Source organism: Mesocricetus auratus, unplaced genomic scaffold (genome assembly GCF_017639785.1).
Source record: "Mesocricetus auratus isolate SY011 unplaced genomic scaffold, BCM_Maur_2.0 Super-Scaffold_100007, whole genome shotgun sequence".
Lineage (NCBI taxonomy): Eukaryota > Metazoa > Chordata > Mammalia > Rodentia > Cricetidae > Mesocricetus > Mesocricetus auratus.
In genome coordinates this window covers 67,367,621-67,391,615 of record NW_024429191.1, presented here as the reverse complement: position 1 = coordinate 67,391,615, position 23,995 = coordinate 67,367,621, and the positions used below count along the sequence as shown (strand labels likewise).

Below are 23,995 nucleotides of genomic sequence, written 5' to 3'. Positions count from 1 at the left end.
TGTGTGTAGCATAAGATCCCTGGGATCCCCTTGTACTCTTGAAAGCTGACACTTTTTTTCACCCTGTCCCTCTCTGAGTCTCCCCTATCTCCAGCCATCCCTAAAGTCCACTGGGATCTGAGGCAGCTGTGAGCTCTGGCCCTTCCCTCCAAAGTGTCCTGGTAACTACGGAGAACCGTTGAACACAGGGGAGATAAGCGCCCAGGCTGAGAAGAACAGAGGACAGGAATACATTTCCAAGACCCAGGGACCTGCTGTATGTCAACAGAATTCCCACAAGAGACCTTGGGCTAGTCTGCCCTTACAGGGCGGGAGGAGATTCTTTGTCACTAGGGAGGAAGAAGGTCTTTGCTCTGGGCTGTCATGGTGGGAGGTCAGGAAGGAGTTCCCACCCATCTTTAAAAAGGCCACTCAGCCTCAGAGCAGCCAGGGGTGGCCCAGTCGGGGTGATATAAGGAGATGAGCAATATAGCTGGTATTTACTATTGAAAGCACATAAGGGCAAATATTTGGCCAAGCGTTTATTTGCTAGTGGGACTATTTAAATGGTTGAATGGAGCCCAAGTGTCAGCATGGAGAGCTTGATTAAAAACAAACAGGAGAAGCGTCTCTCTGCTCTTGTGAAGTTGGAAGGTTTTTGTTTCTTTGGCTCTGGAACCTCAGCAGGCTCTGCCTCTCAACTCCAGACAGCCAGGCAGGGAGCCTCCAGCGCAGCAAGCTCTTCCCACCCCCATAGCTGAAGAGGAGGGCTCTGGACACCCCTCTAGTGATAGCAAAGGCTCTGCAGACCCAGAGCATCTGGGCCCTCCCCTTCCCCCTCCATCTTCGCTTTCCTTTCCAAATGAGGACCAGTGCTAGAGAAGTGTTTCCCCTTCAGTTGCCCTGGACAGCTGGCTCAAGGGAGAGTGGGACCCCTCTTTGCCCAGCGGTCTCCAGAGGACACTTTTGTCCCTCAGAGGAAAGCTGTCTGACATCCCCTACTCTGAGCTGGGTTTCATGCCACACCCTCCCTTCCATTCTTCTATGGTCTGCCTTCCACAGGGCAGGGCCCTCGCTCCACTTTACAGGTAGGTAGACTGAGGCGCAAAGGTGCCATGGTTTCCCTGAAGCCATGCAGTTGGAAGATGGCAAAACAAAACTTGAGACTAGTACTCTCAGACTCTGAAAGTCCATACTGCCTTATTCCCTCTTCTTCCTGTATCCTGCGACCTTCTTCGGTGGCCACAAGGAGCCAAGGCTGAGATGACTGGGAAGGTAACTCTGGCTGTGGGGACCGAACCATATTCACAGCTCTTGGTTTTGGGGAATGCGGAGCCCATGGGAATGATTACTTCCCTAGAAATAGCAAACCCTCAAACTCCAGGACCCTAAGCAGCACATTCTGGTATCAGCCACTATTGTCAATGCTTCTCGGATTCCCCTGCTCAGGTAGGAGGACAAGAAGGAAGGAGAAGGCTTAGAACCCCACTCCAGAAATGTGACTTTTTGCCCCAGGACAATTGCATCCTTCTGTACTCCCACCTGTGCCCTGGAGGTCACAGACCTAGACGCGAATGCTGGGGACATGCAGCTGGGACAGCTAGATTTTCTCTTTGAACCTCAGTGGGGGAGAGACACACCTCCAAGCATCATGAGTACTATTAATGCAAAGGACATCTAGAAGATGGTGCTGACACCAAGCGGCAACCCCCCCTAAAAAGTACACACACACACACACACACACACACACACACACACACACACACACACACCCTGAATGGAGTATATGAATGCCCTGGATCCTTAAAAAGGGAAACGTCCACAGCTCCTGCCTCGGGCAGCTCCCTGCCCCCACAGCTCCTGCCTCTGGCAGCTCCCTGCCCCCACAGGACAGATTGAATAGTCAAAGCCAGTCCTTTACCCCTTGCGACTCTGCAAATTGCAAGCAAACAAGACTGCTCATGATAGGCGGCCCTGGAGTGTGGCCAGATTCCTGAGGGTGAGAAAAAATATCACACTAAATCTTCAGGAGACAGTCTCCAGAGAGAAGCAGGTCTTACCCAGGGACCCCTGCCTGGCCCCTGCTGGTCCAACCCAAATGCCCTGGTGGGAAGCCCCTTTGGAAATGGCAGACAGGCTGGGGACTAAACTGTCTCACAGCAGAGGCCTGTGGGTGCTGGGGACCTTCTCAGGCCTGAAAAACCTGGTTTCACACAACAATTTAGGATCAAATTCTCGTTGGGGCAAAGAATCTTTCCCAGTAGGGGGACTTTGGTAAAGCACATAGGTGTGGTCAGACGTTAGAAAACATGAAGTAAGTTTTGTTCCCAGCATTTCACAAGGGGTTAGTACCAGAAAGAAAATTCTAACCCAAGTGGTCTCTAACACTGCATGCCTGTGCCTCTGGCGGGCTATAATTCCCCTGCTCATTTCCTGACCACTTGAGCTTCCCACGGGGGACCTTACCAGACTTCCATCCCAGGCTTTCGGCTGAGACCTGGTCCTCAACGCTCTGGATGTGCTGTATCTCTAGCAGGGCACATTTAGAAGTGCAATTACCCTCATGTTTATATGCAGACTTGGTGGTTGGTGTTTATGATGAAGATAAGTTCTGAGAAATGTCTTGTCACTAGGCAATTCTGTCATGAGCAAACACCATAGAGTATACCCACACAAACTAAGATGGTAGTCATGTCACCAAGAGATATAATTTTTTTTCTTTTGGTTTTTCGAGACAGGGTTTCTCTGTATTGTTTTGGAGGCTGTCCTGGAACTCACTCTGTAGACCAGGCTGGCCTTGAAATCACAGAGATCCGCCTGCCTCTGCCTCCAGAGTGCTGGGATTAAAGGCGTGCGCCACCAATGCCCTGCTGAGATAGAATTTTCTATGGCCATTGTCATATATGCAGTGAATGATTGACTAAACTGTATTATATGGTATATGACTATATGCTTGTGTGTGGATTTATGCAAGTGCACATTTGTATGTGAGCATATTGCGATATGTAATAAGCATACATTATAATATATGCATGTGTACAAGGAATATACAAAAAAGCTATGTAGTTGCCTCACAGAAAAATGCCTAGGTCTCCATATATGTATTCATATACATGTGCATGTGTAAGACTGTTCTTGAATTCCATGAAAAGATAAGAAGCAACAAAGTTGCTGAAAGGAAGGAGAATGGGTGTAAAGGGAGAAGAGAAGAAAAGAGGAATTGAAATGTCAGAGGATCCAGAAGAAGAAAGATGGTTAAAAGTTTAACAAACATGGAGAAAGCAAAAGCAGAAATGCACCTCTCCCCAGTATAAATCATTGCATCGCTTCAAGGCCATTAGCTGGCCAGAAGTTCTACGAATGTTCCATGGGTCCGAGAAATGTAGATTTGGCCCACAGAAGCTCGCCAGAGCCAGTCTAATACAAGGGGAGGTGCGTCAGATCCAGCCCTAAGCAGGCTGGCATTTCCACCCTTTTCCCCAGGATACCCTCCAATCTCACATCTGGGTGTCCATATGTAGTCAGGTCCTCCCTGGAGCCTGGCCTGCAGCTGGTCCTCCCCAAGACCCTTGTGTCCCTAGAGAGGTGGACTGACAGCTTTCCCATTCCTGGTTTCCCATCTGTAGATTTGGCTAGTAAGTAAACTGTCTGCCTTGCTATGACAGGACACCACAGACTTTATATACACCAGAAATTTGTATCTCTCACAGTTCCAAGCCATGATAAGGTGAGGACAGCTTCCTGGTTCACAGAAAGCCACAGTTTTTGCCGTGGCCTCAGATCGTCTTCAGTAAGTGACTAGAATCTCTTCTATAAGGGCACTAATCCCTTTCATAAGCACTCCACCCGAATAACCAAGTCACCTGCCAAAGATGCCATCTCCTAACCTAACAGCAGGTTAGGGTTCTACATGTGATGGTGGGGAATTTATAAACAGTCTATAGCAGCATTTTCCAACCTGTGGGTGGAGACCCCATTCACCTAAGACCATTGGAAACACAAATATTTACATTGTGACTCATAGCCATAGAAAGCTTACAGTTATGAAGTAACAACAAAATGATTTTATGGTTGGGGTCGCCACCGGCATGAGGATGTATTAAAGGGTTGCAGCATTAGGGAGGTTGAGAACCACTGGTCTAGAGCCAAATCACCATCATCAGTATTTGTGAGAATCAAATGGATGTACAGATACCATTGTTCTCAATGTCACGAAGCCAAAACCTCTTCCTCAGGCTCACTTGACCCTGGCTGTTACGAAGCAAAGTTCCTGAAGCACCAATCTAAACATGACTGGAGACTGCTTGTTTCCAAGGGAAACCCAAGGTGAGATGTCCTGATTGGGGATTGGCCATGGGGGAGGAGGAAAGTACTCTCAAGCCGATGACAACACTGCATGCTCTCATGCTCGCATCATGTATTTGGTGGTATCATTGCAAACAGGGGCACAAGAAAATACTCCACTCACCTCCTCAAACTTTTTGCTTCTTTCAAAATAAATAAATACATAAATACACAAATAAGAGCTGTCAGAGCCTCAAAGATGGAGGCTTTTGCTGACCACAGCACTTGGCTTCACACAACATAGATGCTTAACAAATATCTTGAAAGTAATTCAACAGTAAGATTATGTCACGTCCCCTCACACCTGTGGGTCTCCCAGTTGGAGTGGAAAGACCCGGCCCTTCTGCTACCATCAGAAGCTGTAGGCAACATACTATTTGAGTCAAAAGAAACAGAAATATGGAGGCAATCACAGAACCCCACTCCCAAAGTCCCCATGTCACATGGTTCATATCTAAGTTTATTTCCTTGTCTTTCAAAAAAAAATATGACCCCTGCTTCCCTGAGTTGCTAGACGGATGGAAGTCAGATCTTGGCAGTTGGTTCAGGAATGGCTCAATATTTACTTTCTTCAGTGCCCTATTTCTGGTAACAAAACAGAGTCCAACACCTCTGATCCGAAACTTGGTCTTCTCTAGTTTGTAAGAAAAAGAGCTCCCAGGTACCATGGAGAAGGACGCTTCCTTCTACCAGAAAGAGTCCCTCTGTGTGTTTTTTTTTAAGAGTTTGTCTGTGTGTAACCGTCTTGGCTGTCCTGGAACTTGCTTTTCAGACCAGGCTGTCCTTGAACTCACAGAGATCTTCCTGCCTCTGCCTGCCTTTGCCTCCTGAGTGCCAGGATTAAAGGTGTGCACCACCACCACCACCACCACCACCACCACCACCCACCACCACCACCCTTCCCCACCACCCCCTACCTGGGTGGGGGTTTTGTTTTTAATTTTCAATCACTTATTTATTTACCTGCAGTGGAGTGGGCACACCCATGCCACCATTCATGGCAACTTGCAAGAACTGGTTCTCTACTTCCATCAGCTGAGTTCCCAGGATTGGAACTCAAGTTGTCAGGCTTAGTGGTGGACATCTTTGCCAGCCCCGCTCTGGGAATTCTGCAGGCAGGCTTTGGGAGTTGATGTTTTTAAGCCAATGGCATCATCATCAAGTAGACATGGTATTATAAGATTCTCTTCACGTGAGTGTTACCTCATTTGACCCTTGTCCCAGTTCACAGAGTAGGTGCTCACAGCCTCAGTTCACGCCGAGGAGAGCTCTTCAACTTTTCCCAAGGTTGTGCAACTCTTAGAGAGAGAAAGCCTGTTGAGAGCAACCTGCCCCGCCATCTGCCTGGGCCCTGCCACAATTGCAGTCCCCAAATAACATACAAGACGCTACATTACTTATGAAGCTCTTGGCCTTGCTTGTTTCTTACTGGCTAGCTCTGACTTAAGTATTCATTCCATAATTGTTAATCTAAGTATTTCTCTTACCAGAGAAAAGGGTCGGACTTCTTATCCCTATGGCAGCTACATGATGACTCCCTGTGTTTCTCCTTCCCAGAATCCTGCTTGACTCCTAGTCCCACCTGTCTTACTTCCCTATTGGCCAACAGTGCTTTATTCAACAACCAATAAGAGACAGATTTACAGAATGGCATCTCCCATCAGAAGCCAGATGTTCTCTACAACTAACTGTGGGTCTTTCTGACGCTTAAGCGTCTTCTCCTTCCTTTTCTCCCCGTGGCCTCTATCCATACATATCCACAGCTTCATTCCCAGCATCCACTGCGGTGGGAAAACTGAGGAAATAAGAGCAGGGGTGGAGGTGGGAAAAAGGAAAGAGATGAATGGAGACTCCAGTTAGAACTGCTCAACCCCATTTTTCCCTGTCCATCACATCATAAGAGCTTCAAGGCTGCTACAAAACCCTAAAGAGTAAGGGAGATTCAGCTTAAGTTAATATCCATGTTCAAACAGTAACTGAAATGAAGCGATTGCTAAGTTATTTCTACCCTGTGAGAAAGAGAAGGAAAAAATACCAGAGAGGGCCTTGAATCTAGGCCTTGAACTCAGAAGAGGACAAGGCGCTGCCAGATGCCACCCCGGGGAGCCTTAACACAATCAAATCTTTCCCCCTTCCTGCCCAGCTTGTTCCTTTTCTTGCTGAGCTTCCAGCTAGCTGCTTCCCTCCAGCCACAATGAATGGGTACCAAAGTGATCCGGGCTGTTTTGACACTAAGCATCAATGCCACAGTCCGGGGTTTTCATTGACAAATCAATTATTCTAGCTCATTACAAGACTGGAGTGAGTTTTTCCCATCAGAATGGAAACTTTCATTCATTCTGCCTTTCATTCATCCAGGCAGGAGAGACAAAGAGAGGAAGGAGGGAGGGAGCTAGGCTCAAGTTACTAGAGAGCACTGCCATGCTTTCCCCTGGGACAGCCCCAGAGAGGTGAGGTGTCACAGACCTGAGGATGCCTTTCCCAAGAGGAAAGCCTGGGTTTCCTCAGAGCAGCCTGACTGGTCTTCTTCATGGACTTCAGCTCTGAGCCACAGACAGGTGTCCACCCCCACCCCCACAACAGTTTCATACGGCAGGGAGTGTTAAACAGGTCTCCTTTCTGGGAGTTCTGAACAAGCCATGGGCCACAGTTAAGGGATGAAGCTACCACACGGACTGCCTTCTTCAGTGAGCAAGCTACCCCCAGTATGATGTACAGTCCCTCAGAGCTACTATGCATTGGAGGCTCAATGTAAACACACGGTGTCTCTCCCCAAGTACCTTTCACTGAGGACCAAGGCAGGACACACAATCCAATGCTAAAGAGCCACTGGTTCCAGTTACAACCCTGGAGATGAGTCCTGAGAGACAGTAACTGGGACCTGAGTCAAAGAAACTACTCTTTCTACTACTCCTGATGGCTGCATTAAAAAAAATTTTTTTAAAGACAGCATGAATCTCATGAAGGAGACCAACCTAGGAACAAGTCGTAATAAACACCATGCAAGATTCTAAGCTGTGTATGCTTACGCCCTAGCCCTGCTCCTGCGCCATATGTCTCTGACTCTATCTTCCAGGCTTCCTTTAATGCACTACCTCTCTTTTACACAGCAATTTTATCTCCTTATAGGAGAGAGGGGAAGGGAGATTGGAAACCCCAACAAGTCACCTTCAAATGTGCAAATGCTGACTTCATCCTCACAAAAGCTTGTGGACCATGACCATGAGCCTCGTGTTTAAGAGAAGCCGATTCAAGTGCAGAGAACATAAGTGACCAGCCTAAAAGCAAGCAGGACATAGTCAGGGGCTAACACAAATGCCTAAACTCTCTTCCCCCTTTCTTTCTTTGGCCTTTAGCTTTCTAAATTCCTTCTGCCTCAACATTCTGGGTCCTGGGATTATAGGTGTGAGCCACCAAGCTCGGTTAAGTGTCCTGCATGGCAGAGCTTCCCCTGGCCTTCTAATCTGTAACATCTCAAGGTCTCAAGTCCTTCCAGAGTCCAAAAGTAGAGCCCTAGAACCAGCCACAGTTTCCACCTTCTCCTTTTTCCCAAAGATGAAGGACAGGTGCAGGCTTAGTGCCCATCACGCCCTCCTTTCCAGTACAAGGCAAGCCAGTCATAAGAAGGCACATCAAGACCTTGGAGCCTTCATTCTGCAGCCTGCACGTATGAGAACTGAGTGTCCGCATGTGTTTCAGATTTGCATTCACCATGCCTGCTCTTTGAAAAGTTATTCCAAGTCCAGGGAGCTGCAGGAGTCTTGACTGCTCCCCACCCCATCCTCCCATCTCTCTGTCTCCTTGCCTCTCTGACAGCTTTTCTCTTTGAATTGGAGAACTAGACCCTGCCAAGTTAAAAAAAAAAAAAAGTAACTCAAATCTCAAAGGGCTTCAACAGCCCCAGAGATGCCAGGACTCCTGCTGGGCGCAGCTCTCAGCAGGCCAGAAACAGGGCTGTGGCTTTGGCTGGAGGGGTGATGATGCATACAGGAGTTCCTGTGCACCTTTCATGCTTGTCCGTCCTCTTCCCAGGTGAGGAAGTGAGGCCCTGGAAGCTCAGACAGCCTGGGGCATGCTGTGTGCCAGTCATCTCTGCCTCTCACCCCATCCTCAGAGCAGCCCGGAGAAATAGGCAGGAGACAGGCACCCAAAAGATTTCCTTGTCACACTAAGAATTGAAGTCAGAATGCATTCACAACCAGGTGACGGCAAAGCCATTTTTTCCTTTACAGAATTTTATAACTATCTTTTTGATATCCTCATTACATCATTTCCCCTTTTCCTCCCTCCAACACCTTCCATGCAACACCACCACCCCTCGTCAAATTCGTGGCCTCATTTTCTTTAATGGTTGTTACATACACAGAGATAAACATTCCTAAATACATAAATACAACCTGCTCAGACCATTCTATGTCACCTGCATCTCACGGATGACCACTTGGTATTCGATAACCAATTGGAGGGCTCTTCCCTGGGGAAGACCTTTTCTCTCCCTCTCAACACTCCCTAGGTGCTAGTTTCAGACTTTGTGAGTTTTCCCTCTACCGTGTTAGTATGTATGCACATGTCCAGTGGTGTCAGATCTTGGGTAGGTGGCCATGTTGATAATAATTCATGAATGCAGTCTCTCTGATATTTCTAGGTGACACGATCTCACAGAACACTTCCTGTTCCTCTGCCTCTTACAGTCTTTCTGCCCCTTCTTTCTCTATGACCCCTGAGCCTTAGGTGCAGGAATTGTGTTGCGGATGTATTGGTTGGGACAGGTCCTCACACAATCTCTTGTTCTCTGCAATTTGATCAGTTGTGATTTTCTGCAACAGTCTCTGTTTGTTGCAAAGTAAAGTTTCTTTAGTGATGGGTAAGAACTATACTCATCTGTGGGTATGATGATTCATATTTAGAATGCTTTTAGAAATTGCACCAGTTTAGTGAGGTGATGGTTGTAGATTTCCCTCCAAGATCCATGACTTCACTAGCCCTGGGTAGTTGGCTAGATTTCATTACAAGGAAGATTTCCCTCTTGTTGCCTGAAGTCTAAGTAGAGAGCTGTTGGTTACCACCATGTATGTGGTGCCAACGTTGCACCCTTAGGGCTATGGTACTAGGCTGGTCATTGCTGTTGCCCCTTGGTATCCTAGATAAATAGGACTGTCACTTGCTTCCCTCCCTTGGAATTTTTCATGGTGCCTTCTGGAACTATGAGAGTTTATCATCAGGAAGGAGGTGACAAAGCCATTTTATCTACCCTGCCTGCAGTGGGACTTGTAGAGGGAGAAGGTGAGCATATAGAGAGACGCTGGCAGAGAGGTAGGAACACACATTTAAAGATACCCAGAGTTTCTCCTCAATAATATGACCTGACAAGCTGAGTCGTTGTCCACAGACCTGTGGTAAAGAAGCTAGTAATTTGACCAGGTGGGATGATTGGAAAATGGCTTCCACAAGGGTCTTTTCCTTGTTAGGCTGAGTCAGGGCAGGAAGTCCTTCTGACAGTGATCCAAATTCACCAGGTGTCATCCTAAGGATGTGTCTATGTAGAGTGTAGTTTTTTCCTTGCCAGTCACCTGGGCTCTGCCGTGTTGTCTGAACCCCCAAATAACTCACAGGACACTATATTAATTATAAAGCTGTTGGCTGTTTGCTTGGTTTCTTACTGGCTCTCTCTGACTTGAGTATTTAACCCACAATTGTTAATCTAAGTATTTCTCTTACAGGAGAAAGGGTCCGGACTTCTTATTCCTCTGGTGGCTACGTGGTGTCTCCCTGTGTCTCTCTTTCCCAGAATCCTCCTTGACTACTAGTTCAACCTATTTTGCTTCCCTATTGGCCAACAGTGCTTTATTCAAACCAATCAGACACATTTTTACAGAATGACATCTCTCAATATGTCTACCCAACTGCTTATTGTCCCCACCTGCCTTTGTATTGTGAGATTTGGCACCTCCCTCACCCTTCCCTATCCACCCTTAAGAGTCGTGCCCTTTCAGAGGTCAAGGACTCCTAAGAGAATCTGAAAGCTACCTCACACCCCAAAGACACACAAACTCAAAAGTTATAAATACACAGATATCATACACTGGAGCACATCTGACCAAGCTGGCTGTTTTGTATCCCCTACTTAGGGGTGTGTCAGCTTTCAGACACAGCTTCCACCCCAACGTTGCGTCTCTTCATCACTGTGAAAGAATGAAACAGTAAGCCAAATGCTGGCTTCCAACCAAGGCACATACACTTAGTATGGTGGCTTCTAATGATCCAGGGTTGATGAATCCATGCCCGTTCATGATTCCGTCCCATTGAGTATGAGCTATACCTAATGGCTTTCTTCTGATGAGCCTTGAGGCTCTCAGGTGGCAGTTGAACTTTAGGATGATGGTCATCCAGCCATAGCCCTCACATGAGAGCCCCGGAGGACTGTAAGTCTGAGGACTCCACTAAGATACTCCAGAGCTCTGATCTACAGAGACTGTGAGCTAATAAATACCTTTTGCTTTGACCACAAAGTTCAGGGATAACTTTTTATACCAGCAGAGAACTGGCACTAGTACAAATCTGATATCTTACTGAACCTATATATCTGCTCTTTCCCATGATTCTAAAGGAAGAATTGGGTGCCATCTATTCTGAACTCTTCTATAGTCTCAATCCATGCCTACTAGGAAAATGTATTATTATAATTTTCTTGTGTAAATATCCTGATACCATTTTTGTTATATTATGATAGTATGATAACATAATTATCTATGAATAGAATAAACAATAAGAATTGAATTGACCAAAGCAAGTAACAGGGCCAATTCCAAAGCTGAAGGAGCCAGGAAAATTACCCTTCCCTTTTAGTGGGTAGAGCTTAGAAGTCACATGAGGAAAGGTAAAGTCACATGAAGGAGACAGAGGCAAAAAGGAATCTATTCTATGGGACTGTCTCGATTCAAAAAGACCAGACATATGCTTAACACTTGACTTAATAGGTACTGAAAGGGCATGATCTACTGTTGACACTGGGTGATGGGGGCTACAGGAAAATCTTACTCCTTCATGTTTTTCTGTCAACAAACATCTCATGTAACAAAAACGATGTTACTAAACATGCAGGAAGGGGCCCTGGGCTGAGAAGGGCAGAGGGGGTCTTTCTGGGTGACAGATTCAGGCAAGAACCCAGAGCCAGAACTGGAGAGTAAGATGTTCTTCATTTGGGGAAAGAACACAAGAAGACCATCTCAGAACCAGACGAAGACAGAAGCAGCTGCCAATCAAGGAGCAGTAGATCAGAAGAGGACAATGTGTGCAATGGTGAGGGCAGAGCAGAGAAGAAAGCAGGATTATTGGAGGGGTCTAGAACATTTGCAAAAAAGAGACTTCAGGGAGCAGATGAACCCCTTCATTTTGTTAAGTTGAGCTAAATGAAATTACATTGGGGGAGACAACAAGAAGATTCAATAGGTAAAGTTGCTTGCAGCACAGACCTAGTAAGTTGAGTTCAATTCCCAGAACCCAGGCAAATGTGGAGGGATTCAACTGGCACTACAAAGTTGTCCTCTGACCTCCATGTAGACACACACACACACACACACACACACACACACACACACACACACACACACACTACATTAGGGCACTTTTGTATGGTTCACCCTAATGCCAGAGAGGAAACTAGAGCCCAAGAGCAGCTTTTGCACAGAGAGAAGGCTAGTGCCAAAGCCAGGACACGCCTAGTACCACTCAGAGAACAGACAGGAGGATGAGTGAGTGTTACATAGTCAGGCTTCTCTCATCAATAGTTTATATAAGGACAGGCTGTCAGGGAGCAATCTCAGGGCTTCAAAAATGCCAACCTTCGTGGCATGCACACACCACAGACCTCCTGGTAAAGGAAGCTCTTGATCTCCGGCCTCATCATGGTGAACTAATGCAGGCACATCTGACTTGGTTTTTAAAGATCTCTCTCTCTCTCTGACAGTTTTGAGAGGAGCAGCTCTCAGAAGTCCCTTGCGGGCAGAGAGCATCTCATTCTTCTCTGGTGTGTCTGCAAGTCATAGCACATTTCTAGGTACGTGGTCGTGGTGCCATTGTGCTTGCCAAACTCAGTGACAGCTGTCTCTTCATGTCTGCCCTCTTCGGCTATGGGGCTTCAGCCAAGAGTCATCTCCACGTCTCCTGCTCTTCCTGGCCCAGAAGAAGTCTTCTTCATTTTGTTCTCCAACTTATTTTTAGTTAAGAAAGCTTGAGTGGCAGGAGGAGCCAGAGAGGAGACAGGATAGCCCTGGAGGGTCCTGAATTTCGGGGGCAGCCCCACTGAGCTACTTGCTAGATTGCATTTAGAAAACACTAGTTTTCCAAAGAAAACAAAGAGCAAATCCATCCCTATCCAGGGGGTGGGGAGGGGGATTGGGGAGCAAGCATTAGCCTCCTAAGAGGGTTCACAAGTTTATACTTAGTCTCTCTCTCTCTCTCCCTCTCTCTCTGACACTGGCACCCATGCACCCACACACCCCTTTCGTATCAAGCACCAGGTTGAGCAGGTCCAGAAGGAATGGTACCATTGTTCCCTGTTTATGCCTATTTTTCAAAAGATTGCCCCAGAAAGTGCCTTCTCTACCCTTCCCCTACCTGAAAATGAGATTAGAACTTGCCCTTGATTCTGTCCCAGACCCAGTCCAGCTCAGCGTGCGCACAGCAGAGCCATTCAACACGTACTAATCATCGCTTCCTATCTTCCCATGAGATTATAAGACTCTGGGCTCTGGCTCCTGGTACAGCCTGACTGTGTTAGGTCCCAACATGCTCCAGCCACTGTGAAATACCCTGAAAAAAAGATCCTGGAAGAAAATCTCTCCTTAGGGAGCTATAGCCTCAAACCATAATTTCTCCAAAGTCACTGGCAGAGATGGAGGAGGGGTCACAGTGAGTGGACAAGGAAGTCACCTTCCTAGGTCCTGTCCTCTGTGTACTGTGGGAGCCAATTCCAGCAGGCTGCTCATGGAGGATCTAGCAGTTTCTTCCTCATCCATGCAGGCCCCATCAATGCCCTATTCCCTTGTGAGTCTCAGTTGCAAAGTGTTCAAGCCCCTCCTGAGAAGGCACTTCTCAATATCACTTCCTGACCCCCCCTGAAGAAGTGGCAACCCTCCTCCAAGCTCCCACCAATGAAGCTTCCAGTCTGAGAAGGATACTCATCGGTCCCTCTGCTCCCAGCACTGTCTCTACCAGAGTCCTCCTGAATGTGGCCTACAGAACGGAAGGCTCCAGACAGAAGCTGTCTCTCTGGTTCTTTCCAGCTGTCAGCTAAGAATAACCATACCCAAAATAGCACTATAGGAATGGTTTAGGTGTGGCTCCATCCAGAGGCAGGTGGGTCGACTAGATGGCCTATGGAGGCTCCTCCCTCTCCTTGAGGATACTGTATTGATACAGCAAAAAGTATTCACTGCTAACACCTATTATGTGTCATGCACTATGCTAGGTTCTGTAGGATTATAGAGTTTTGGACCTAGGAGTAAACCAAAGACCACCTCTATACCCAACCCAACTCCTGCCACAGGCTATGTCAGAAAGCTCTGCTTCTAGGCCATGTGTTGTCTGGACCTCTGACCCCGTTTAGAACACTGCTGTAAACATATGTGTCTCTTGAATAGCTTCCCCACTGGATTTTGAGTTCTGGAGATAAGTGACATTTTTTTAAGCTCTAGAGCTTGGTGTGTTGCCTGGGCCTCTACAGATGCAAGTGGGTAGATAACTAGGTGACAGGTAGGGAAATGGAGGGTGAGTAGATTGAAGGTAGGTGTGCAGATGGTAGGTAGATAAGTAGAGGGTAGGTGGGTAGATAAGTAGATGAGTGTAGGTGGGTAGATGGTAGGTGGGTAGGCAGATGATAAGTGAGTAGACTATAGATAGGTAGATGGTAGTAGTTGAGTAGCTTATGGATGGGTAGGTAGATAGATGGATGATGGGTGGGTGGATCAACAAGATGAATTCAAGTATGTTACTTTAAGAAGATATTGACTTGGGGGTTTTCATTCCTTTATTTGGATCCATTTGATTTGAGTCCATTTTATCAATTTGAGCCATGTTAAGATTAAATATAAAACATTTAAAGTGGATTCATTCTTTACAGTACTGGGGGTTGAACCCAAGGCTTTGTACACGTAAGATAGATGTTTTACCCCTGTGCTACATCCTTAGCCCTTTTATTGCCTTTTTTACAATGTTGAGATAAGGTCTTGTCTAAGTTGTACAGACTTGAACTCAGTCTACAGCCCAGGCAGACCTTGAATTTGCCATACCCCTGCCCTCAGCCTACAGACTAGCTGGAATTACTGAATTCACCAGGTCTGGCTGAAAGGAAACATTTAAAGAGGATAAGCATGCCAAATATAGGGTTCATTTGCAGAAACCACAGCATTAACTGACTCCTCCTTTGCTTTGAAGTCCAAACTAGCCCTCAGAATTCATCTAGACATAGTTCTTGGGACATTTGTAGCCAGCCACTAGACATTTTAAGCGTGTTGAAGAGTATTTGCTCTCCATGAACCAGATGGAGTTCTAATAGACCACTGAGGTCAAATGATAGGTGTCACACACGACTCAGTCTTAAACAGCCTATCCTATTGAAAGTACACTAAGCAGTCCTTTAGAATATATGAGCATCCTCACTCAAACACTGGCTAATAGGCTCCTTCTATATACTTATTATTGAATTGCTTATGTGTCTCCCTAAGAAACCTCCATACTTCCAGTGAATCCCAGCATTTCTAAAGCCATCTCTAAACAGGATCAAATTCCAACTGGGGTCCTTTTCTCACACAGAAGTCACATGGCTGACCATCATCCATGCCTTAGCATCTCAGCTTCTTCAAAGGACATGGCAGGCACTCCATGAAATCCAAGACAGCTTTAGTGAAGTCCTGCCAATGTGCTACTTCCCCCTACTAAACCTTGGCCTTCATTCTGTCTTTCTCTTGAGTCCTCCCTCTGCATCTCCACCCAGTTTCAGTCCACCCACTCTTGTGACAACATGGAAAAAGGCTTCCAATTCATGATTCATGTTTTTAAAAAGCAAATGCCATAATGTATGTTTAATATGACAACATACAATATTAATAACAATAGCTAGGAAAAGCCATACCCAAGCCAGCAAGTAATGTAGCAAAATGGCAACCCAATTAGACTCGGTGACGTGCAAATGGACCTGCCAATTCTTCTGTCCTCTAAATAGTTGCTAGTATAGTTTTGTCATGTTTATAGCAATATTGCACAGATCGGCCCACATGAACAGGATGAAGCTGAAGTTGCTTATAAAGCCTACCTCTCTATCACACTCCGGTGCAAATGTATCCACTCTGAGATGCCATCCCTATTTATATCACATCCTGTCCCCAGAGATACAAGATCTTCCCCAGCATAGCCCACAGCCCTTCAGGAACATCTATTAGGAGAGTTACAGAGTTTATCTTGAATCACAGACAATTTTAAACAAGCCTGTTTCCAGTTGTCTGACAAGACATTATTCTTGACTTGATAAATGAAAAAAAAATGGTTATGTGCTCAGCATGCGCCAAAGTTATAAAAATAATATCACATAGTGAAACAAGCTAGCATTCTCACTATTACTTCCTGACCCCTCTCAGTTATGTCCCCCACCCCAAGAATTTCAAATCCCAGGCAGTTACTTGGCAAGTATTTATATGACCAAAATGGAAGGACCTTCAGGGTGGAACTGCCTGAATCCTCTAACACACATTAGCCTTTAAAACAAATCAAACCAACCACTTGGGTAATTCATTTGTAGGGAATCTGAAAACCAGGTCTTGCCTGCAAGCTGTCTGCTCCTCTGTGGGAGGCTAGCACTCTGTCTTGAGCAAAGAATTAGGTGTGCCGAGGCTCCCGACTATAAGAGATTGGGTCTTCACTCCCAACCAAGGCTATGCAGGATCACAATTCACACTTGTGTAGGTACAGCATAATTGGTGGAGGGTTATTTGTTTCAACTTGCAAAATGGAGTTCTTAAATGTTTGAGCCAGTGCTCGAGATGTTTTCAAAGTGCCTGCATGCTCATCTTAAACACCCACGTTATTAAGGGATTTCATTTGACATTTAACAATTTTGTATATTAATATTCTCCTCTTTCCCCTAAATGGCCTAATCCATCTAAATCCACAGCATCAAAAGTCATTACAACAAGAAGAACAAGATGTTGCCAGAGCTGCTGTGGCCCAGCATTGAGTTTTCGTGAGCTGAGTTGATTCAGGCAGATTTATATTCTGTTGTTTCCTGAACTCAGAACAAAAGAATCTCACAGGTTCAAGACTTTGAAGGCATTTGTGGGAGCCATCTCATGTCACCACTTTGCAAAAGATGGGGTTTCTGCCATCTGTTTCACCAGTGGTGGCTTCAGAGGAACAAGCCTCTTCTTCCCCTTTCTCCCCCTTATTCCTCTCCTCTCTGTCTCTCTCTCTCTCTCTCTCTGTCTCTCTCTCTGTCTCTGTCTGTCTCTGCCTGTCTCTTCCTCCCTCCCTCCCTCCCTCCCTCCCTCCTTCCCTCCCTCCCTCCCTCCCTCCCTCCCTCCCTCCCTCCCTCCCTCTCTCTCTCTCTCTCTCTCTCTCTCTCTCTCTCTCTCTCTCTCTCTCTCCCTCCCTCATACAGGAACTATGAACTATGCAACTATGGGAGGATGGGTCCTTTTTCCTATTTATAATCTGACTTTTCTTTGTGCAAAGTACATACAGGGAGACAGACAGGTGGCTCAGCAGTTAAGAGCACTGACTGCTCTTGTAGAAGAGGGTGATGTGATTCAATTCCCAACACCCACAAGGTAGCTCACAAGTGTAACTCCAGTTCCAGGGAATCCAACGCCCTCTTCTGGCTTCTATAGGCATTGCGTGTACATGGTGCACATACATGCCGGTAAAGCACCCATACATATAAAATAAAAATGAATAAAATCTCAAGAAATATTAAGACACTCAAAAAAGAGAAGTTGGCATAGTTAATATTCGTTTTAAAAAAGAAAGTACAGGCAGTCTTTTACTCTGTGAACATGACTTTGCTCTTTTTGCTAGCAAGTGCCATAAAGGATGAGTCTAGAGTAGTGCTTTTTAATCAATTTTAAGACACACTGTTGAGAGTCTGATGAAAGCTATGTACTGTCTACCTTCCCAAATAAGTCAGATGTCCATACATGCAAAAATATTGCTTGCAAAGATAGGTAGTTCCCTTGATGAACTTGCTCATCTGTGGGTTACCCCAAGGATCATAAACCCAATCTATGAGTTCCTAATCTAAACAGCTCTTTGTTTTATCTGATGACTAATAAAGTAGGTAACCCCCCCAAAAAAGAGTTTGTAATGTGAAGCCAGATTACCAAGAATATATTTTGACTTGAGGGTCTTGATTCCCACCCACTTATGTTGGGAAACTGTACTATGAGAAATCAAGTTCTATTTGTTGTTTTCAAAACTAATTTGTTGATCTGAATTCCTTTGTTTAACCATATGTGTGGACAGATCACAGACTGGGCTCAAAGGGTGAGGCTGTGTTCCAGAGACATCCATGTCTAGACATCTGAAGGGGCGTGCAGAGGATTTTGTGAGTCACCCCACGTTCTTCACAAGAGCCCTGGGGTACACATCAGCATCTCAGGACACTTTCAGTAGATCTATTGTTTCTGTAGGCAGAGCAAACCACAAAAGAATCAAGCACACAGAATATTGTAAGCAATGACTGAACAGATGGCAATGCTGCAGGAAGTGAGACATGTCGTCGTCGTCACCGTCATCATCATCATTGTTGTCACTGTTGTTTAAACAGTTTTCAATGAAAAGATCCCGGTGATTAAACATGCTGATCTTGACATGGGTTTCTTAACCTTCTGACTTCCCATGGAAAGGTACAAGAACCAATTGCTTTATCAGGTATTAATATTAATTTTTTCAGAAAAAAATGTGAATGGCATCAGGTCTTTGGAATGAACCTAGCCAGACTCCAGGCTTTTCACAAACTGGAGAAACCCATTAGGAGTCCATCTATTCATGGCCTTGTGCCTCTACTCCAAGCTGCTACTCAGTCTTGCTCGATACATCCAAGACTTCTTCCCAGTGGGCTCTCAGCCAGTGTGGTCATGGCCAGAATGACAAGTTGGGCACAGGGACAGAATAGGCTTCTCGTAGCATCTTTAGCATTCATCTGGGATTAGATTTTGCCTACACAGGCCTCTAATGTTGGTTATGGGTCATAGTTACTTCCTCTGTTAGCAAAGACTTCGGGATCCTATTCCATTTGCTCACACAGACTTGTATGTGACGTAGGAAAGGCAACCCTTCAACTGAGCTGATCTGTTCCTTGAACACAGTTCCTAGCAAGAAGAAGGACCAGGTTTTAAACCCTCACTTTGCCCCAGAATGGGATGAGTAGACAGCCTTAGAAACCCAAAAGTTCCTCATCCTTCTTTTTCTGGTTTTTGCTTGTTTGTTGTGTATGTTTGTGTAGTGGGGGTATGTATGTGTGCATACATATACAGATGTGTGGAAAGGAAGAAAGAGAATGCAGATGCACACATACTCTCATGTGTGTATGAATGTGGAGGCTGCAGGTCAACACTGAGCATCTTCCTCAATATCTCTCCATCTGATTTCTTTCTTATTTTTTTTAGAGGAGTTCTCTCACTGAACCTGACTCATCTGGAATAACTGGCTTCCTCTATCAGTCCCCATAATACTGGAGTTACAGGCATGTGCTTTTTATGGGGGTTCTGGGGAATCCAAAAACTCAGGTCTTTGTGGTTTCATGTCAAGCACTTTACCAACTGATCTATCTCCCCAGTCCCTGGTCCAACTCCTTAGAGTGGCTACAAACCAATGAGGGCAGAAGCCTACAACTCCAACAGTGAAGAGGTCAAAGGACCTTAGTCTGGGATTAAATCATGCCAACATGGGCCTCCAGGGTTCATGACACAGATTGCAACCATTCATTTTGTTAACAAGGGCTTAGGGAGCCCATCCCATTGGTCAACTGCAGGAAACCCACTGCTTGGGATTTCATTTGCTTCTTACAAAATCACAGCAAGATATTCATGGTTACCCCATTTTACAGGAGAAAAAAAAACCCCTGACACTCAGAAAGATGGACTCATACAGGCAATGAGTAACAGGACAACAGGACAAGGATGCAAATCTCTTTGCATTTGCCTCCATGGTCCACAGCAGCCCCACCAATGCTGTTAACCCTGGTTGGAGATGAGCAGCCTCTGTTATGTCTGTAAGTCATGCTATACCCCAGGCTCCCCAAGATTCTGATTTCACTGGTCTGGATAGAACCAGGCATTTTCCCCTAGGATTCTAGTATCCAGCCAGAGTTCAAGAACCACAGTGTTGGATGAATCATGCATCCCAGTCCAATTCAACCCACTTCCGTCCCACTACCGGAAAGCACAGAGGGTCAGCCAGAGGAGGAAATCTGATATAGTATAGATGAGACTCCTACTTGAAAGATGCAACTCCACCTCTGGACCTTGTTGAACTTTTCCAGTGTCCCTGTTTTATTATTCAATGATACTTATTGTTCCAATGAATATTGGTAAGTACCAACGTAGGGCAAATGGGGTATTGAGAAGGGGACTGGAAGGGTAGAGAAGCCCAGAGACAATGGAGCAGACATAAACTACAAAAGCAGTTGTTAAGAGAAGCTTTTTCTTTGCTAGCCGCTTTGGTTTATCCCCCGCCAGCCGCCTGGGCTCTGCTGCATTGTAGTCCCCAAATAAACACACAAGACGCTGTATTAATTATGAAGCTGTTGGCCTTGCTTGTCTCTTACTGGCTAGCTCTGCTTTAAGTAATTACCCCATAATTGTTAATCTAAGTATGTCTCTTACCGGAGAATAGTTCTGGGCTCCTACCCCCATGGCGGTTACATGTTGACTCTCTTGTGTTTCTCCTACCCAGAATCCTCCTGGATTCCTAGCCCCTCCTATCTAGGTTTTCTATTGGCCAGACAGTACTTTATTGACAAATGCACAGGCAAATAACAGGACTTCCCCAACAAGCAGTGATACTAATGATTGCTAGCCTGTCTAAAGAACTGGTTGCACTCCTGGCCCTGCTCTGTACACATTGTGAATATTAGCTCAACTACCCTGTGAGACAGGAGTATCTGCCTCCCTTATTCTGCAAACGAGGAAACTGAGGTTCAGTGAGGTGAGATGCCTTGCTATGTCACCCATAGAGCATCCTGACCTCATAACACATGTCATTAACATTGTCCTCTTGGCAGGGCCCCTTGACTGTCTGAGTTGTCTCCCCTACCTGCCCTCCCTGAGAGCCCCACTCTCCAGCCTCCTGAGCTTGGCTCTCCTGCAATCAGCAGTTCAGTGCCACGAAGGCATATGAGCAGTGTGGAGTGAAGCAAAGAGCCCTCGCTGAGAGCCATGGAGTCTGGGCTTTCACTCCAGGACTGTGCTAAATGTAAAACCTGGTCGGGTTGCTTTCTCCCCTCCCCGCTTACCCTTCCTTCTTTCATGGTAGAGGTTTGATTTTGATTTACGGATAAAGGCCCTGAAAAGTCCAGTGCCTACACCCAATTCACTTAAACTAATCCCACTGTGGTAGACGACTTTGCTTCACTGCTCCTGGTTCTTTGTCCCTCCCTGTACCCATGCACTTCACCATGATTTCACAGCTTCTGTCTGGAGACAAAGTACGTTTCCCCACTTTCCAAACATTGACGTTGGCCATATGATTTGGTTGCCCTTACTAGAGATGACGTAAGAAAAGGTTTAAGGGGGGTTGGTGAGATGGCTCAGTTGGTAAAGGCCCTACCCATGAGCACCTAAGTTCAGATCCCCTGTGGAGCCTGTGTAAGCAAGACTGGTGTCACACTATGTATCTGCAACCCAGCACTCAGGAGGCGGAGGAGCACGGAGACAGACAGCCTCAGAGCTCGCTAGTCAGACAGGCTAACCAATAGTGAACTCCAGAGTCAGTAAGAGATTCCATCTCAAAAGGTAAGGTGGAGACAAATAAAAGAAGACACTCTGGCCTCCATGTGCACATGTATATATGTGCACCTGAACACACATGTGCATGCACACACACAATCCATTCACACACATACACATAAAGTTTGAAATGAAGGTGTCCATCAGCTTGGAGGGTTCCATCCCTGTAAACCCACTATACATTGAAAATATTTTGTCATAAATATATTCAATACACAGAAATATATCCAATACACATGATCCTGAACATCACAGCTCTGCCTGACCAGTCTTAAACAGGCTGAGAATACACATTAACCCATAGTTAGGCAAGGCCATCTAACACAAAGACTATATTATAATTCATGGTTGTATATGTTATTTGGACATATAGACTCACTAAGAATATTTAAACCCAAAAGACACCACCAACAGTACATAGTATAACATCTACCTTTTTCCCTAATGATCACAAGGAGTGATGTCTAGCAATCAGTGTCCTACATCACATGAAAGCTACTTACCGCTAGCCCAAGAAAAGATCAAAATTTTAGGCTGGGGAGATGGCTCAGTTGTAAGTCCTTGCTGTGAAAGCATAAAGACTTCAGTTTGAGTCCCCAGCAGCATCCATTTAAAAAGTCAGACATGGGGCGATCCTAGCACTGGGAAGCCACACAAGAGGATCCCTGGGGCTCACTAGCCAGACAAAATTGCCCAGACACTAAGTTCTAAGTTTAGTCAAGAAATAAGGAGGAAAGCTAGCAGACTGCACCAGTGGGAAAAAGGCATTTGCTATGACAACCTGGGTTCCAATCCCTAAAACCCATGTAAAAGCTGGGCCCGGTGGCATATGCCTGCCATCCTACATTCTCATGGCAAGATGGGGGCCGAGACAGGAAAGTCCCTTGGAGAGTGCTGGGACAGCCTGCCTGGAGTTAGCCGACAATGACAAACAGCAAGAGAGACCCTGCCTGGAATAAGGTGGAAGGTAAAGACTAGCACCCAAGGTTATCCTCTGATCTGCGCATGTGAGCCATGGCAAACACATACCCTCACACCCAAATGTATACACACGCACATAACAACAAGTAACTTTAGTTTTGTCTCCCTTGGATTTTTATTTACTTTTTTGGCGTTTCTATTGCCATGCAGCTTTTTTCTACAATAATATTTTATTGTTTGACACTCTCACATTTTCATGTAATGTTTGTTGATCTTATCAATCCATGACTATATCCCTCCAACTCCTCTTTGTTCTCCTCACCCCGTCTCTCACACAGACAGACAGACACACACACACACACACACACACTAATGCACACCCACATACACCTGCACACAAATTCATACAACGTAAAATGAAAATGAAAAGATCAAGAGCTGGAGGGATGGCTGCTTTTCCAGAGGACCTGGGCTCAATGTCCAGCACCCATGTGGCAGCTCACAACCATCTGTACCTCAATTCCAGTACCTTCTTTTAGCCTCTGCCATGCATGAACATGGTATGCAGACATGGATGCAAATGAAATACTCTTCCATAAATCTTCTAAAAGTTTAAAGTATCACAATTTGAAGCACTGTTTCTAATGAATGGGAATTTATTTCTAAGGCATGTCTTTATAAGATAAAATTTCTTTAAAAAAAAAGCCTTACCAGTGGAGGGACATACCTTATGCAACTAAGCTTGTCCACTCTTGGTCCTTCCAGCTCCAGGAAGCCTTCAAGAGCTTTCTGATCTCAGAAGAATAAAAGTCACCCTAGCTGATACACAGAGCCATAATCACCTTAAAAATAATAATAAATATTACTACTATTAACTGAGTGTAGGGATGGTTTGTTATACAGCATTAAGGCAGCTATAGCTGACTGATGAAACTACCTACTCATCTTTCATTTAACATCTATTAAAAGTTCAGTTGGACTAGTGTTCTAAGGGATACGTTTTGTTTTGTTTTTTGAGACAGGGTCTCTCTGCATACCCCTGACATTCCTAGAACTCACTCTGTAGATCAGGCTGGCTTCAAACTCACAGAGGTCCTCCTGCTTCTGCCTCCTCCGTGCTGGGACTAAAGGCATGTACCACCAAGACCCGGCTTCTAAGGAACACATTTTTTAAAAGGGCTTCTTAGAAACATCTAAGGCAAGTCCCTGCCCCCAGTGGACTGCGATGTCCCTCACTGTTGGAGGTGCAGCCTGTGTTGAGTGTGCATCGCGGTGGTTCTTCTCCCTGTACAGCTATAAGGTCCGTGGAGACAGGGGCTTCCCACTTCACCTCATTACCCCCAGGGCTGAGCACAGAGCTCAGTATACCTTTGCTGCTCCAGAACTTCTGGATAAATAAAATGAAAGCAATCAAAGCTCTCTGGGCTTAAGAATGTGGGCTCCGTGGTCTCTACATATCCCTCCGTCTTCAGTATCTCCCAGTTAAACGCTCAGCTTCCCTCCTTTCAGGAAGCTATCCACGTAGAACAGGAAGCCCTGAGTCCCTATATGGACCCCAGACTTCACGTCCTCTCTACATCCAGCTACCGTGTTCTGTGCCCTCTCCAGGTGCTGCTGTTGTGGAGGTGACAAGACTGCAGCTCAGAGTGCTTCTGTCTGCCTGTGTTGAGGTTCCGGGTTCCGGGTTCCAGGTTCAGGGTTCAGGGTTACAGAGCAGGACTGACAACTCAGGCCTCACACTCTGGGCCTGAGGCTCC

The 23,995-nt window shown here is 45.8% G+C and overlaps 1 long non-coding RNA gene across 1 annotated transcript in view; it reads right to left on the bottom strand.

The window, feature by feature from the left end:
• Positions 1 to 23,995, bottom strand: part of LOC121141461 — a 40,194-nt gene that overhangs the window by 6,751 nt on the left and 9,448 nt on the right. Inside the window, exon 2 of the long non-coding RNA XR_005878386.1 lies at positions 22,966 to 23,080. This is a non-coding gene — a long non-coding RNA (uncharacterized LOC121141461). The remainder of the gene's footprint in view (positions 1 to 22,965; positions 23,081 to 23,995) is intronic.